The 15,897-nt window shown below is 40.8% G+C and overlaps 1 protein-coding gene across 2 annotated transcripts in view; it reads left to right on the top strand.

Annotated features, from left to right (window-relative positions):
- Nucleotides 1–15,897, top strand: part of Lgr4 (leucine rich repeat containing G protein-coupled receptor 4) — a 97,314-nt gene that overhangs the window by 53,730 nt on the left and 27,687 nt on the right. The gene's annotated exons all lie outside the window — the stretch shown is intronic.

The raw sequence follows: 15,897 nt of genomic DNA on the forward strand, positions 1-15,897 counted from the left end.
CTGATAGCTTAGTCCAAGTGAGCTTTGTGCGGAGGAACCGTGTTTGGGGGTTGGGGAGAACAAACTTGTTTTTTTAAGCAGTATAATTACTAAAGTTATTTTTGAAAGCCAGAACTAAAAACTGCTACTTCCATAAGACATTTTCCCCCCTGCAATTATTATAACCATGATTGCTGCAGTGACACAAGTTAATTACAGTGCGATCTTCAGATAACGCGGCTCCTGCATAATTACCATTGTTGCCGAAGCAGTTACTGTATGGGTAACAGAACAGGAGAAATAACACAAGGTGTTCCAGGGCCAGGAAGCAACAGACCTCTTAGACAGTAACTGGACAGCAGCAGGAAGCTGAGAACTGATCCCCTTGGCGGTTCACATAGGACTTTTGGGGGGTAAGAGTGTCTGACAGCAGCCTGCTATGCCCCCTACAGCAACTTTTTAAAGAATGTTTCCCTATTTGTCACTTGCATTATGAAAACAAAATTTTTGATGTGTTTTTCATCTTTCCATTCTTTAGTTGTGCTTTCCATATGCTTTTAATGTCCATAATGAAAAGAATGCACCTTTAGGTTTTTTGTTTTGTTTTGCTTTTTTTGTTTTTGTTTTTGTTTTTGTTTCTTTTTTCTTTTTTTTTTTTGAGACAGGGTTTCTCTGTATAGCCCTGGCTGGCACCTTTAGTTTTTAAAAGAATTGAAAACTATGAATTTTATCTTTGGAATCCTGGTGAACAGTAAAATTAGATTTGAGTCAGTTAATATAAGCCCCACTTCATGGATTGTGTATTCTGTGGTCGTAGAAAGGTTCCAGTTTGATACTAAGGGCATAAAAAAGACACAGGCCTGAAGGGATCTAAATTCATGTTATAGATCACGTCCTAGTCTCTGTCTGTTGAATATGAGAGCCAAGTCAGTGAAGCTGCCTCTTCTAGCTCAGCCCCTCTTTTCCAATGTAGAGTAGGAGTCAAGTTAGGCCCAGATTGTATTTCTAACTCATTGAAATAGCTATTTAAAGACTTAATAAAACGGAAGAGAATTTTTTTTCCCACACTACTTAGTTGAGCCTAATGCTTCTACAGCAAAAAATTGGACAGAGATTATTTGTCACAAGTTTAAGAACTGGGTCGAATTACTTAGACTCTTGGAGCCTTTGACTATAAGGTGTGGTTAATAATAATTCCTCATTTGTACTATTCTGGTGCATACAAAATATATCTTAAATATTTAGTATGGTATTTTGATTCAGAATGTTATATAAATGCTAGCTGGTATTTTATTATTTTTAAAGTGCACAAGGCAAAATTATGTTTGGGTAAAAGGATTTTAGGGTATGATGTATTTTATTTATGCCTTTTATATAATGCATATTCATTGTTTTTCAATAATGCTGCTTTAGATAGTTGCAGTTGAAATGTCTATCTTCACCACTATAATCAATCATCAAGGTACTTTTCTGCTTCCATTTTTTTCCCACATCTAGTTTTAGACTTCAGGATTAGTATTTCTTTACAGAAGTAATTATGTAATGAAAGGACATTAGCAAGTGGTTGGTCAGCCATTGTGTAGCTACTGTGGGATGTATGATGTACCAGACAGGAAATGGAGACGCTTCCTGAACTCTGGAGGGGACCCCTGTATGCAGACCACCTTTGTTGATATACCTGCAATTACCAGTTACACTGTTAGGGATTTTGTGGTGGGAACCTGGCTAATCTCTGCTTTGTGAAATTTCACATCTTGGATTTCTTAAAATCTCAAATGACCAAGCATTTGTGAACCTCATGAGCTCTATCAACTGAAAGTTTTAATTGGAACTAAATTGAGTTTGATTGCTAGTTATTTGTAGCTAGGTCATGTTCTCTCTCTATTCTACTATCTCAGTAATAAAGCTTATCAAATTAAGCTGTTATGCCCACTCTGAATACTGGATAGGATTTAAAAAATAATCAGTTAGGAGAGGCTGCAAGTTATTTATTTCAGAACAGTCTTAATATTCTAGCAATAGTTTAGGCATTCAAGAGAATTTATTTTCCAGGTTAATATGAACATTAAAAAGCTTCATCTTTGCCTTTTAAAACAATGTAGTTGATTTTAACATTCCTGAGTAATGAGGCCTTGACTATTGTAATGTTTCATAAACATCATAACCATGTGTTCAAAAGTCATCTGGAAATGATTTCAGAGTGATTGTAAAGCTGAGCACCCTAAGTAGAAATGAGTGACTTGCCTGGAGTTTTTTCCACATTAGTTAACGAGGCCTTCTTTATAACACATGACTGAGGCTTGGCCAAATCTCACGTAGGGATCTGGAATGCTTAGAGTATGGGGTAGACTCACTTCTCAAAAGTATATAAAAACTGTTCTTACATAGACATTCGTTTATTCTGGCAGCAAACACCGAGTTCTGTTGCTCACCAGTTCTTGTGGTGCTTGGTAGGGACACAGATACAGCCTAGTTCTGTGGGGAGCTGACCTGTTGGGTTGCATTGCTTGATATCATACCAACTAGAAGCAGGTGGCCAATTTAAATTTAGATATGAATGAAAGTCAAACATTCAGCTCCTTAGCTGAACTAGCCACATTTCCTACAGCTCATTTCTATTTTGTAGTGCTGGTGACGGAACCCAAGGCTTTATACATGTTCTACAGATGCTCTGCACAGAAGCGCATTGCCAGCCCTGAGCTACCACCTTTTAGTGTCAGTAGCTACCTATGTTTAGAAGTACCATATAAGCAGACACAGATAATTTCCATCATTCCAAGAAACTGTGCTGAATAACAGTTGATTTAATCTTCAGAGGGAGATTACAGTTTGCACTGAAGTATATATAGGGTGAGTAGAAGCCAAAAGCTAGATTTGAGATGTAGGCTGTGGGAAGCTTTTGTGATTCCTAGAATAATTTCTGCTGAGTTTTGTAGGGCATAGGAGTTGAGTGGATGAAGACAGGTAGTAAGGGTACCTTGTAAGAACATCATAGGATATGGGATGGCCTGGAAGGAGAAATTTCTGGAGAATTGGAATATGTGGAGTGAATTGTTATGAAAGGACTGGATGGTGATTCTAAAGACATTTCTCAGATGATTCTGGATGGTGAAGTTTTTGAGCCAAGTCCTGTAGGGGAGTTAAGTGATTCCTGAGGGAGTTTGGTTTGATAGATTTATAAGGAGGCTAGAATTATTACATGCTAGTTACTAAGACTAGAGACACTGGCAGCCAATCTGCTTGGGACCCAAAGAATTCAGTCCTTTAAAGATACAATGGTTAATATCATACATATAAAGCCTTTCATTGTGCATAAGTTCTTTCTCATACCTACAAGAAAGTTAGTTCTATGAAGGCCGGACCTGGACTGAAAGGGTTTTGGGTCTTGCTCAAGTTCATAAATCTGCTGTTCTGTTGTTCTGGGTCCTGAAAGGTCCTGAATGTCCTGGCCTTCAAAGCCCTGTTCCCTCTGAATTCTGAGGAATGTGGACTTACTCTTAGAGGAATTCCATCCAACCTCTTCTATGGGTGTTAGACATATTAGATATTGTTGCTAGTTATTTTCACATTTAATCTACTTTTCAAAGCTTTATAACTCATAAAGATTGTTACTCAGTAATATTCTCCCATAGATTCTGGCACTAAAGTCAGTACATACCAGGTTCTCAGGTCTTAGGACAGTCTCTTGATTTTTGTATCTCACCTTTCTAGTCTTTAAAATGAGAATCCTCACAGGACTACTAGAAAAGGAATATTGGATAACATGTAAAAAATATGTCCATGTGAGGTAGAGAAATTTCAGTAGTCACTCTAAACATGGCTGACTTTCTGTTGAAATATTTGGAGACGAAGTAATTTTGCGTGGAGGAAGGAGTCAGAGTAGGCTAGTGTGTCTGTTAGCAATATCCTAACTAAAGCTGGGATTCTGGGAAAGCATTCATACAGCAGTGTCAGGATCTATTGCCTGATCCTATCTTTAGAGCCTCAAATGCTCTGGTTCTCTTGGACGTGTCAGGGCAGTGGTAGCCCTTTGCAGAATGGTTGCAATTTAGAGTTGTGAGAATGGCTTAGTTAGAAACAGCAGGAAGAATAAATACCAGCTACTTTTCCACAGGCTGTCTCTGAAAAGTTACTGTAGATATTACAGGGATGTAGCATCAACCGTTGAAGCTACTGCCAATGTTGGCATTCAGTCAGTTATGACTGAATACACTCTATGACTAAGATAGTTCTATCATTTCCAAACACTTTGACTCTTAAGGCTTCATGATATTAGAGTGAAGGCTAGGATTCTTCATACCAGTTCACTGTTACTTGTTTTGTTTAATCTGTTCAGAACTAAATGGAGCCAATTCTTTATAAAAGGGGTATGTAAACAATTCCAACAGGCATGGGTAATCAAATGCAGAGTATTTGACCACAGTAAAAATCTCCCCTTTTTGAAGCCTTTATGCTCTCATCCGTAATCCTCAAACATATGTTCTGTTTCCTCTTAGGTGTCGTGCAAGCACTGGTTAAGGTTTGAACATATAAGCCCAGTCAGTGTAGCCTACCACCATTATTCTGGTTCTACCCAGCAGAAATTGCCTTTTACCAAGCATGAACAACTTTAGCTATTTTTATGAATGGGTTCAGGTTGAAACTATGAAGAAATAGCGAGAAATTTCAGATGAGTTCTTGTTAATCTCAGTGTGTGCTTCCCAGGTGGACATAGTAGTTGGCCGTTTTTCTCTTCTGCTGCTGTACTTAGAAGGACTGGCCTTGGCTTTGGAACTACACGGGACTCACGTCACATCTCCTTCCTTGATGAAACCTTCCAGATTCATCATGAGCTCTGCTGGACATCTCAGATAGAGCAAAGCCTTTCCCCAGTCTCCTGGTGATAGACTCGTTTGCTTGGCACTCCTTGAGTAAGAGGACTGTTCATAAAGATCACCAACCTAGCAGTTGTGTAGTAAGCACAGGAAGCCTCGTTGTGTGATCCTTACCTTTTCTAGAATGGGTGATTTGGAGAACTCTAAGGTTAGAAAGCAATGCAGAAAGGAGAGAAATGGAAAGGGAACCTGCACTAAGTGCTACCTAAGAGTTATGGACTAGGCCCTTCTAGAATGTTCTTCTCTTCATTTTGTTTTAACACATCTAATTCTTCGAGAAGGGAGAGTTTCTTCTCACAGAAGGACCTTGCCCAGCTGAATTCATTAGTAGTTGGGTCTGCTATCAGTCATAGGACTGGCTATGGCTCCTGTACAAGTGGGAAAGCCAAGGAAAGAAAGTCTTATTACTACATCATTTGTTAATTCAATAAGCCTTTGTCAACTAAATAAGACTGTGTTTGGTGCTGAATTAAATGAGATTCTTGACTTCAAGGGAAAAGAATAGTGTACTCCAGCTATGAGAGTTCAAAGGAAAAGGGAAATTACTTCTAGCAAGAAAGATTAAAGAAGAGCTCATCAAAGAGCTGGCATTTCTAGGGAGCCTTGAGGGATGGTAGGAGTTATTTATGAGGAGATACGTAAAGACACTGAAGCAGGGAAAGGGAGGCAGACTGAGATGGGTAGTGAACATGTTAGGTGAGGTAGTGCTGACTTACTGAAAGCACCCTTAGAAAAGCAACCTAGAAAGGCATTTGGAGCCAGACTCGGGGCCTTTCTTGGTAGACAAAGGTCATGAGTGACTGCTGAAGTTTTTGTTTGTTTGTTTGTTTTTGAGCCAGGGACTAGTTTATATTATATCAAGAAGAAAGATTTTTCTGTCAATGTAATCTCATAGCAGAGAGCTTAGAATTGAGAGGTTAGAGAGATAACGGTTAGCCAATGGAGCTAGCTGTTAAAAGAGAGTCATCAAAATCTAGGTTTAACATGGTGATGTATGCCTTTAGTCCCAGCACGGAGAACACAGAGGCAGGCAGATCTCTGTGAATCCACAACCAACCTGGTCAACATTGTAAGATCTAGGCCAGCCTGGGCTTCACAGAGATCCTGTCTAAAAAATGAGTTGGTGTGAGTGTCTGTGTCTGTGTGTAAATCTGAATTAGGGCAAATGAGAGGCAAAATCAAATAAAAGGGATATTAAGGTAACATCAGTAGTGCTTAATTTTAATATTTCCACAAGTTGTTAAAATTAGAGACATGAAAAGAAATTGTTCTAGAAGAGAAAGTATCAAATTTAATTTCAAATAAACATGTTGAGTCCCACAGGATGTAGATTGGGACATATGAGAATGGAATGCAGAATAGAGATTGCTGGGTGAGAATCATTTATGTGATGATTATTGGAAACTTGAGATTGTAAAAGATTGCCAAGGGATAGAGGGCAGAAAAAAAGTGAAGAGGGCCAAGGACAACTCCTTGGGAAACACTTGAGTCAAGGTGTGGGAAGAAGGCAAGTGGCAGCTGAGAACTGGGGCAGAACTCTTCCCCAGGAGCTGTGGAAGAAGAGGTTTCTACAATGAAACAAAGGGATCAACTTTGGCATGCTCGAGAGAGATGCCCAGAGCCAGACACTGAAAAATTATCTCAGTGACTTTAAGTAGCTTTCTGGTTGTTTCAGCAGAGCAGTGACAGTGGCATTTGGGGAAAGAAGTTCTTTAAGGAACAGGAATTTGGGGATATTAGCAGATAGCTTGGGGCTTTGGAGAGCGAGCAAAGCTCATAACATGGCCTGCGTGGTACAGGAGTCCACCAGGTTCCCGACATGGTGCCACTGAGGCATGGTAGAGAATGGCTTCTTGGAAAACAGGAATGCCTGAAGGCGGAGTTGCTTCAGCTGCCACTGGGTCTTGAGGTTTAAGTTACAAGAATTTCCCCCATGTTCTCAGTTGTTCAGTTTTGATTCCTACTTCTCTGTCTTTGGTTCCTTTCCTGTTGTAAATATTCTGTCTTCATATGGTGCGGACTCAAACCTTCAGTAGTCCTAAGATCCTAAATTAAGGTCTAAAGTATTCCTTGTTGCTTTGAGCAGAGACCTGGGAGGACTTTACTTGGCAGTCTTGCCTCCCTTGCTCATTCTTAAAATATCTATTCTGGTTGATAGTATTGTCTAACTTGGTTCATCAATCCATCCCTACCTCCTAATAGGGCTATTTGGACTGGAAAAATGGTTCCCCAAAGTTAGCAGAAGAAAGCAGGAAGGTAGATATACACTGGGCAGAGAGAAACCATGCCTAGATCAACCTAATAAATTGCAGCTTCTAGCCACAGCTGCATGAAATGGATCAATCTGAAATCAACAAAATATTGTTGAAGAATTCTTCATTTAAATAGGAGTTAATATCAATTTACTGAGTTCCTCTAAACTATATGTGTAACTTCGTTGTAAGTGCTTAGTAGCTCATGAATATAGATGATGAAAGTGTGATGTAGTCTGGCTTGGGGTTTAAGTAAATCAGAATTTAATAGCAAGCTAGAAGAATCAAACTGGGGAATTCCAAACAGTTCACTGGTAAAGTGACACAGGATACAAAAAGTGTAGGGCGGCACATGAAACCACAGATTGTTGGTTCCTTCATGTATTGTAATCTATGATGGTTATTTGTTCTTTTAATATAACAGTGATTACAAGTAAACAAAGATATATTTGATTTTCTATTAACATGATTAAGTTTTCCAACAAGGTAATAAACTGAGCCATTTCTTGTATTTGTTGTCTACTCTTATATAAGCCATGCTTACTCAGTATACTATTAACTAACACTGTATTCTTCCACCCTAGGGACTGGGGCTCAGCACTCATGCTTTCCTTCTCTGTGCACATTGGTGGTTTTGGGTGCTCTCTGTACTGTAGAGACGGTTATGTTGGATGTGCTGCAAATGTTTGTATTGAAGACATACATGGATCTAGAGCTATAAAGTATGGAACAACTTGAGAAAAGCTAGGATTTTCAAAATTGAATATAAAATTAATGGAAACTTGATGTTCAAAACCTGGATGTATAGTTACAGAGAAGAAAAGATTAACCAATTATTATCTCACCTCAGAGAGGTAACTTTTGTTGATATTTTGTCATATAACCTTGAGCTTTTGAATACATTAACATACTTTCTTTTAAAAAATTAGAATATAAGAATCGCACAGTGTAGAACATAGTATATGAGTGAGTTGCTTTTAAAAAATTAGAATATAAGAATCGCACAGTGTAGAACATAGTATATGAGTGAGTTGCTTTTAAAAAATTAGAATATTATTTCTACTCATTTGTTATAATACTAAAATACTGATAGATCGAGGTTTTACCACTAACATTTTCTTTTGAATATTTCCTACTGTTTTGGTGCTTATCTATTGTTTTAAAAAAATTTAGAAACTCCTTACCTAGTTTTTGTATATTTAATGTACTGTCCTTTAAAACTATTTTATTTTTTGATATATGTAACACACACACACACACACACACACACACACACACACACACAGAAGAGACATCAGGTCTCAGAGTTCCACGTGGCTGTGAGCCAACTGATATGAGTGCTGGGAACCAAATTCAGGTCCTAGAAGAGCAGCAAGTGCTCTTAACTGCAGAGCCCTCTCCCTAGCCCCTTAATGTGCTGTCTTTAATTGTGCTATATTTGTTACAGCCTAGTGTGCTCTTTTTCTACATTTCTTGAATTGGAATTATATCTGACTACAGTGGTAAGTTAAAACAACAACAACCAAAACAAAACAGTGGCTTAAAGACATAATGCTTTCTTTTATTTGCATGCCTATGAGATCTGCAGCCTAGCAACCAGGAGCTACTGTTGACAATCACAGTTATTAGAAACGTAGAATTTAGCATTCTTGTGTGCAGTTCTTTGCTTATAGTGTTCACGTCCAGCTTATGTCACTGCTATAGCTATAGCCATTGGCAGTCACTTCTCAGAGGACGGAGGAGGGATGACAATGTCTCACTCTGTCACTTCTTTTAAGAAACCACCTTGAATATAATCATACAGTACTTCTGACATCTCATTGGCTACAATTTAGTAATATGGATTATTAACAGGAAATGCTTGGCTAATAAGAGCTTGGTCACTTGGACTCAAGTCAGGATTCTGTTACTAGGTAAGAAAGGAACAATGGTTATTGGCAATTCAGTCAGTTAAAACAACTTTTGGCTGCAAATAACAGAACTGAATTTTCCATTTAAATAGTAAGAGGTGTATTCTCATCTTGCACGAGACTGTGGCTTAAGCAGCTTTAGAGCTCAGTCATTCAGTACAATTCATTCTGAACTCCTGCTTTGTGATGCTTTCCCTGCCTTCCTGTCCAGACTGCTCTGGTATCCCATCCTCACCACTTAACTCAGTGTGTCTTGCCATTTTGTGATGTGGGTAAGTCAGCATGTCAGTCTATGCTGTGCAAGCTGGCTTCTCTCTAAGGCCTGTGTGGCTCACAGTATCAATAGTCACCTTTAAAATGGATTTTTATTCACTTATTGTGTGAATGTATAATGAATGTGCATGGATGAGTATGGAGGTATATATCATGGCTCACGTTTGGATGGCAAAGGACTACAATTGGAGGTCGGTTCTGTCCTACCATTGTGGGATCCAGGGATTGAACTCAGGGCATCAGGCATGGCAGCAAGTGATTTTACTCTTGGAGTCATCTTGTTGGCTTGGTAATCCTATCTTTGAACTTAAAATTAGGGGAAGGGTTAAGACAAAGGATTTCTCTTCATTTTGAAATTACCAGTGCGAGAAACTGTGTCAGCACAGGCAGAAACTAAGTTCTGCTGGAGCTCATGAATGCTGGACGTAAAAGGAATGAGAAGAGAGACAGCTAAGACAAGGCCGTGCTTCCCTTGCTGGCCCGTGATAGAAGAAAGGTGGTAGACAGACAGCTACTGGTCAGTCTTAGGTACGGATAGTTTAAGGATGTGTTATACTGTTTCCTCCCATGCCATGTGTGTCATATGTGCTCATCATCCGAAGGCAAATGAGTTACCTCTAGAATGGCTTCTGCAGGTTACTGTGATGAAGTGGGAGACGCAAAAGGCCAATACGGCGCAGGTGGAACTTAAATATCTCAGAATTAAAGTTTTTTTTTAGTATGTGGAAGAGCGCTAGATGGCTTCATGCCAAGTTTTAACAGGGATATAATTATTTTTATTATAGATTGCTATAGTGTTCAGCTCTCTCTCTCTCTCTCGTGTGTGTGTGTGGTAGGGGGGGAGTTTTCTTCTTGCGAAGACAAGCTGCTTTAGGAAACAGTGACAGTTCCATGAAAAGGATCTGAATACATGTGTGCTCTTGAAACATTGCAGCTTTACATGTTTAATTTGCTTCCTTGCTTTTTGTGATGGGGTCCATTATAGAACCCAGGATGCACCACAGAATACGTTTTTATTCCAGGTCTATTTCAAACCTGTTATTCTTTTACCTTAGCCTCTCAAGTGCTGAGTGGCACGCACTACCTCTTCCCGCATGTGTGTGCTATATGGAGACATAGAAGCCTTCCTGAAGGTGTGAAAAAATGTGGATAACATGGCTGGAGCTATGGATCAGTGTGCCCAGGGCCCTAGGTTTGAGCCCTAGCACTAGGATTGGCGTGGGTAAAGAAGAAAAGAAAGAAAAGGCAGTAGGGAAGTAAGCCAGACATGGGGAGTAAACTTTGGAAAACTTTGATCTGCTGTATCAAATGAGGTTTAACGCTGCTAAGAAGAAGGTCCCAGGGAATCTAGAAAGAATGCTGCGTAATTATTGGTCTTTTTAGTCCACTACAAGAGTACCCCTTTCTTGTGGCTGTCTTGAAGTTAGTAGTGGAAAACACCAACCAGAGTGTTCGGCCTCTGGGATTTACATTGCTTTGTTTGCACTGTTGTGTTTCTAGGATTCCCGTTTTTAGTGGTGTTGTAGGACACTGGACTGGGCATGTCAGGGGCAGAGGCCCAGTCTCCATTTGTTAAAAAGGGAGACACTGGTGATCAGCTGTTATGGGGTACTAAGTGTTTAAGGGCCAATGTAATAGGATAATGAATAGCCTAAATGAGAACAATCAAATTCCTTGTGATTTTTTTTTTTTTTCAACAGAAACCCCATAGTTCTGAACATACAGGCAGGGCTTCAAATTTAAATTAATATATGACTTGGGATTAATAGTAGAAGTGTTTTATGCTGTTGAAAATGGATGCTAACATTTTATATCCTGCTGATTTCACATAACGTTTAGAAGAGTGACACCTACCACCCGTCAAATGCTATCTGGTGGCCATACTTGCCTACTCTTGACTTAGAACTGTCTTTGCAGGGAACATCACACGCTGATGGTATAGCTGTTGTACTTTGTAAGCAGTATGACTGACACTGGCCATGCTGTAGTTGAGGGACTCAATGGTATCACAGGAAAGGCAGCCTAGACATGTTTGGGTTCGAGCTGTAATATTTTCTTTTGCTTATCTTCAAAGGTAGTGTGGAGAGGAGCAGTAGGGGAGGAAAGAAGACGTTGCTGAGGGCAGAAAAACATTGATTAGACTGAGGGGCAGTACTGTGGTACTTTGCATTAGGGTTAATGGTAGCACAATGCCAGACCATCATGTCATTACCTACAGGGTAAAGGTTAGGGACATGAGCAGATTGCAAGGGTGTGCAGCCTATTCCCCAAACTCCTCATGATGTGAGAAGGTGTGTCTTTGTAAAGCTGTCTTGTGTAGTGAACATTCCCTGCCTCCCGTCCACAGTTGCTATGGTCTCATCATTGTCCCTTCTTTGTCCCGTGTTTCCTCAGAACAGCTACTACAGTCCTCTCAACTCAGTTAATATCTGGTCAGTATTCAGATTGTAGTCTTTGCTCTCCTAAATATTGACTAGAATTCTGGCCACTTTGAAATTTATGTGATGGCCTCAATGCAGTGGTTTTGTGCAAATAACACCCGTTGGTTTACATTTCACAGTAGCCTCTCTCATTTTCTTTAAAATATTTGATTTTTATGTGTATATTTATATTCCTGACTATATATACATGTACTACATGTGTGGAAGAATTTATGGGGATGAGAAGAGTCCTTGGATCACCTGGAACTGGAGTTATAAGTGGTTGGAAACTGCCATGTGGGTGCTGGAAACTGAACCTGGGTCTTTGCAAGAGCTGTGAGGGCTCTTAACTGCTGAGCCATCTCTGAAGCCCAACCTCTCCTGCCAGTTGCTTCCCAAATGAAGAAATTCTAGTCTCACTGGGTGCAGTTGCACGAATTTATCAATCTCCTGGCCTACATTTCCTTCTGAAATGTGGCTTGCTCACTCATATCCACCAGTGACCCATCTCCCATGTTTCATGTAGTATATTCATTAAGAGTAGATACATCATTGAAAACTTTTACTCTCCAAAGCTTCCCCTCTAAGGAGCTCTTAATATGAATAATTCATGGTGCTTATGAATAATAACCATAAAACAGATTCATATGGACATTTACATTGCACCACTTGGACCCTCCCTGGAATGGCTTCAGATGCACTGGTAAAGTATAAGCCTAGGGAACTGATGTCTCCCTACCATCAACTCTTGCTCCCCTCTTCTTTCTCTCTGCTTTCTTTGCTCCTGAGACTCATGCTGCAAGCAGGGCAAATAAGTTCTGTCCTGAGGTAAACTGTTTGGGATGACTATTTCAAGTGCTGTTGGACTTGTTTCAATTCTGCGTGTTTGTGTATACAGTGCAGTGACTTGAGGTATTACTGTTGACCCGTGAACTGGTCTTTCCAACTTTAAGCTCCTCCTAGATACCTGCAGCCTACATTAAGAGAGGCGAGAGTACCCGCTACCTTAAAGTCTAGCTGAGTACTTCTTTCCTGTTAAGAGTGGGAATGAGATTGAGGGAGTAGAAATGGAAAAATGGAAAAGGAAAGATCACCAGGTAGCTCTCCAATTTTTTAAGTACCAATATTACATTCTCGTGTGTCTTATATTGGGGCTTGAGGCATTACAACATATCTTCTGTATGAATGGTCTCGTGCAAGAACACAAAATGAATATAATTTAGTCCCCACTCATAAGGGACATTATAAATCCACAGAGAAAGATGTGGGTAGGGGGTGAATAGTAGCTCAAGGCAGACTAAGATGCACAAGTGAGAAAGTTCTAGTTCAGACTCCTGTGGAACTATAGGAAGGTGGTGTCAATTGGTTTCATGTTGGTGGAAGTACTCAACTCAGGCAGTCAGCATGATTTCAGTTGGCAGAGGTTGGCACACATGGTTATTACAGGGGAAGAAAACTGGTGTGAGTGGTGAGTTCTATAGAAAAATTCTGATGTGTTCAGATATGTAACAGTCAATGCTAAGTTGTAGGAGACAAGAACACTGGGTTAAGGTGTAAAAGAAGAGACTTAACATTGAAGGTCTGGAAAATTCAGTAGGTGGAAAATGAGGCTTTGAGATTTTTTTTTTTTTTCAGAATTTAACATTAGAAAGCTAGAGATGGGGTCAGATTCCCTGTAAGGAGTCATGGATGGTTGTGACCCATATGTGACTTCTGGGATCCGAACCCAGGTACTCTGAAAAAGCAACACATGCTCTTAACTGCTGTCATCTCACCAGCTCCCTCACAGTATTTAAGTAGGCTGAGGCAGAAGTCTTCTGGAGGTTCGTGGGAGTAGTCCAGGTGACTAATAGAGGGTAAACTCATACCACAGAAAGACGACGACGACGATGAGCTCACAGCTTGGAATCTTGTAGAGTGATTCTCACCATCTTGGGAGCCAGAAGCTACTGAGGTACACAGATGAAAGACATGATGCCTGGGACTGTCTATGTGCGTTTGCAAAAAGAATTATACCACATCTACCCTCTGCTTTCACCTTGATGGTATTTCCTTAGCAATTAACAGCTACCAAGGAGTGTACTAATAGTGAACAAAGAGGCATTTTATGAAGTAAAATTTTATGAGATCTTAAGCTAGACCACCAAGTAGCCCCGAAAGGTAAACAATTGTCTGTGGCACAGAAGGACAAACCCAGGCATGGAATGGGAAATAGCTGCTCTTTGTTAGAAGAATTTGTACTTTTTCCTCAGGATCAGCCACCATAGGTCCAGTAAGAGTCCCTATATATGAGCATTGAGAGGTCTTTCTCATCTCCTTCACTCTGCCTTTTTGGCTGAGTGAGGTATGTACTGTTAGTCTGCTGGGAAATTTCCCCACAATTGCAGTCAGAGCTCCTATTGCCCACGCAGAGCTTGTCCCTTTGGGCTTCTAGGGCAGAGCTGTTGATACTCAAACAAAGCTGTTAGCTTGCCCATTGCCCAAGTCCATAGTGTTCCACCTCTCCTCTGAGAATGATTTCCTAATCTTTTGATGACACCACAGAAGCACCTCAGGTCAGGAACAAGTGGATAAACATTGAGGCAGCTGAGCAAGCACTAGAATGCTGGCTCCTTCACTTTGTACCTGTGTGATTTTTGCCAAGTCACCTAACCTCTCTGGTGCTTTAGAAAAGCAGGGATGTTGTTGTCCTGTGATTAATGTGAAAGAACAACTGCATGCCATCTGTTTTGACCACTGCACTTTGGAAGATCTCAGATGTTTGTCTCTTAAGGACTAGGGGACCTGGCCCCAAGTCCTGTCACTTATTCACCCTGCTTTTTATTGGATCTGAACTTGAAGACACAAAGCACCTCCAGGATGTGCTGCTACAAGAAGTGCTGGCTTGTAGGAGCATGCCAACTGAGCAGTCTGTGGAAAGGTTCTGAGGAGTGAGTGCTGAGGCTGCAGCGGGTATCATTCCTTACCACAGCAGCTCCGGGAACTTCAGGAGATGAAGGCCGCATGAGCTCTATTTTCTCCCAAGAAACAAAGCCACCGAGTAGTGTGCCCCCTTCGAGGCATTATCACCCACCCACCACACTCACAGTGTTTACTTCAGTTCTCCAGCCCGCTGGCTTGGGTTTCAGGATAAGCCTCGTGCGAGCACACAGCTCATTGTGTCCGTTCTATTAACGGTAAGCTGAGGCGAAATGGAGCGCTTTTTGAAACCAGGCTACTTTAGCATTTACATGGTTTATAAAGAGGCAGAGATTTGGGGGGAAAGGAAGCAAATATTTTGACTACTGTGGTTAAACAGTCTTTTTTGTTGGCACGTTAAGATAACCAGGTGTTGTGTTTTGCCACTTGTTTGGTTACGTAATAGAGCACTCTTTCTCATGGTCATGCCATAGACAGTTAAATTCTCCAAGGAAGCCCACAGATACCGGGATGGGAAAAGCCAATGTTGGAGACAAGGGGTGAAAACCCCTGGAAAGCTGTGTTTATAGGGTTTTGGTTTGGGCGGATGCTTTTAGCTCAGGTTTTTAAGGACAGCTGGAGGAGCAGGGTTACAGGACTATGTGAGGCACTCAGGCAAAGACGGCTACTGCCAATTAAGGCCCTTATGGTGCAATCTGAGCTTTGAAAAATGTGGTCTTTGAAATCTGGTGTTCCAATTGTGAGCATTCTTCATTGACTTTGCTGGGGGAGCTTGAGTGGAGCAAATCCTTTCATTGCTCATGTGACGCTTGCACAGAGTGGGCCACTGGAAGCTGTGTACTGGCACTGGGGGTATTTGCAAAGACCTCTTTTATTTGCTCTGTTGGCCCGTAGAGATCGACTCCAAGGCCTTGCCCATGTTAAGCAAGCTCTCAGCTACATCTCCAGTGCAGGGAGGACCGCCACAGGACACGTAGCTGGTAAACTCCTAGCTGAGAAGTTTCCAGAGAATGGTGTGGTATACTGATGGGCGGGAATGGAAGTGTGAGATGTGCTCTCCATCCTAAACAGCATTTGTACTTGGCCCGTGAGATTAATGTGCAGTAAGTGGCCAGACGGTAGCCTTGACCATGTTTAATTTTGTGCTGTAGTTATTTATCGGTTTCCTTCAAGGGAGAAGCGGGGCCACTGGGTGTTTAAAGAGTGTCAGTGAGGCTCCACGGTGAAGCACTGAAATGATGTAGCATTGCAATGACATTGGCTGCTTGGG

This window comes from Mus caroli, chromosome 2 (assembly GCF_900094665.2).
Source record: "Mus caroli chromosome 2, CAROLI_EIJ_v1.1, whole genome shotgun sequence".
NCBI classification, from domain to species: Eukaryota; Metazoa; Chordata; class Mammalia; order Rodentia; family Muridae; genus Mus; species Mus caroli.